Genomic DNA, 2,449 nt, shown 5'->3' on the forward strand with positions numbered 1-2,449 from the left:
GGAGAATTGAAAAGAAAAAGAATAATGTAGAGAAACAAAAAGAAGAAAAATGCAACTATGCGATGTTTAAATAATAAAAAAAAACTTTTTTTCAATTAATTAAAAGAAAATACTTAAATGGAAAAGAGGAGAAAAGGATACTTACTAATTGGGTTGCCTCTCACATTCTTATTACGCCTTTGTTCATAACTTTCTTTATTGTTGGATTAAGCCTTTTTTGTGTTTGCACTACGAGTTTAGAATTTTCTTCCAGTAAGATTTTGTACACGCACGTGGTGGGACTTATTCCTTTGGTGTTGTTTGAGAATGTCTTTTTTGTTGAACAAGTGTTTGCTGGCTTCTTTTCTTTTTCCTCCTTGGATTGTTATGGAGAATTAGTTAGAGCCTTTTTATTGGACATTTTTTGCCTTAATAAATTAGCCAAATTGCTCTCTATAGTTTCTTCTAATTTACTAAGATATGGACCCCTTGTATTAATTGCCTCGCATTCCTACATAGGATTTTGTTCTTCTACCAGTTACTTGACAATTTGTCCCACTTGCACCTTCAAATTCTTTGTTGAAGCTTCTTGATTTTTAAAATTTGCTCTTATTTCTTCTATGAAGCTTTGAGTTTGTTGCATGAAGGAGGCAGTGGTTTGGGACAGCTTTTCCATGGCACTTTCAAGAGATGAAAGTTTGTGGAAATTGTGGAATTGCATTGGGTTAACGTATCCTTATACTTGACTCCCCCAATTAAAATTTGGATAATTCCTCCATTTAGGAAAAGATGAGTAATTTCTTGGCTTTGAAGAATATCCCAGTGACTTACATTACATTTGTTCTACTTGTATTGTGAGAGGCGTGGGTTGTTAGAGCAAGAGTTTATTGACTGCTAGGATTGTGTCCATAGAATTTGATTCCATGATTCCTTGCACACATAAACAAGAAAAGATCAAACACATCTTGCGGAGTAAAAGAGAAATAAAGAAAGAAGAAAGAATTTAAACAAGATAAAGAAACTAAAAGAAAGTAAAAAGAACGTAAAAGAAAAGAAAAAATAAATGTGAAATAAAAGAAATTAAAATAAACAAGATCTAAGTTAGGATTTAACTGAACGTATGTTGTCAATATCAATTAATGTCCGACAACGGAGCCAAAAATTTAATGAGCAAAAATTAAGGCTCACGGATACCGGCAAGTGTACCGGATTGTTCAAGTAATACCACAATGAGTGGATATCATTCCCACGAGAATTAACGGATTGAGACAAGCAATGTCTAATTAAATATCTAATTAGATCGATCAAACCTTGAATGATGGATTGTGGATCTTAAAGAAAAGAAGAAACAGAAGAAGAGAATTGGGGGAATACTTGAAGTTGAGAGAAAATCAATAGATGAGAATGTTGAAGGCTTCAGAGATGTTTGATTCTAGAAGAACAATGCTTATGTTTTCTTATTTAATTCATGCAAAAATATTTTCATAGCAAATCATTTATAATCAAACCCCAAGTCTTTGGTGATATAATTTCTCTAAACTCAATTAATCGCCAATCCTTTGGTCAACTAATCGAGAGAAGAGGTGAAGAATGGTTTCGATTTTAAGTCACACAATCCTCAAGAACTATCACTAGCCGAACTATATGTCACGTATTCAAACTAGCTCTAGATAAGTGAAAATTATGAGATGAGATTTAAGATAATTTCAAAATTAATTTTTCCAAATATAAAATCAAAATCCAAGACAGATTTAGAATATTTTCCAATAGTTCTAACCCTTATTGATGAAGAACAAAAGTCAATCTTGAAAAAGTAAATAAGCATGAATTAAAATAAAAAAGTACTTATATTATTAATCCTAAAATCAAACAGAGCTCCTATCTTCAACGGAGGAGGTCTAGTGACTCATACTAGAAAAGAAACTAAGCCTAATAATGAGAGAGATTTGTTATCCGATGGATCCAAGGATCCTCGATCTTGGATTCAATGATTCCCCTATGTGAATAAGGTTCACTTATTTATATCATAAGTTCTAGAATTCAAATTCAAAACTAATCTTAATTTTATCTTTTGGAAAGAAAAGATGGCTAAGTTCCTACTTTCAAATTCAAATCAAAATAAGAATTCAAATCTAATCTAGAAACAAATCCTAACAACTAAATCTTTATATTTCTAGAAGGAATTGATGATAACTAATTTCTTTGAATATTGAATATTCAATCTTCGGATGTGATTAAGGCTTCTAATGATTTGATAACTAATTTTGGGCCTTGTCAAGTGTTGAAGTATTGCATCTAGGAGTTGAGGCTTGAGGAACGCCGGGCTTGCATTCTTAAATGTGGGCATAGGTCCAATTGCACCTCCAGGGAGTCAAGGGCCGCCGATCTTGAGGCTTTGGCCGCCGGGCATTTGGTGGATGGAGGAAGGGACGACGGGCTTGTGTGGACAGCTGTTGGGCGTGTGTGTGTG

The sequence above is a fragment of the Arachis ipaensis genome, chromosome B01, assembly GCF_000816755.2.
Source record: "Arachis ipaensis cultivar K30076 chromosome B01, Araip1.1, whole genome shotgun sequence".
Taxonomy (NCBI): domain Eukaryota; kingdom Viridiplantae; phylum Streptophyta; class Magnoliopsida; order Fabales; family Fabaceae; genus Arachis; species Arachis ipaensis.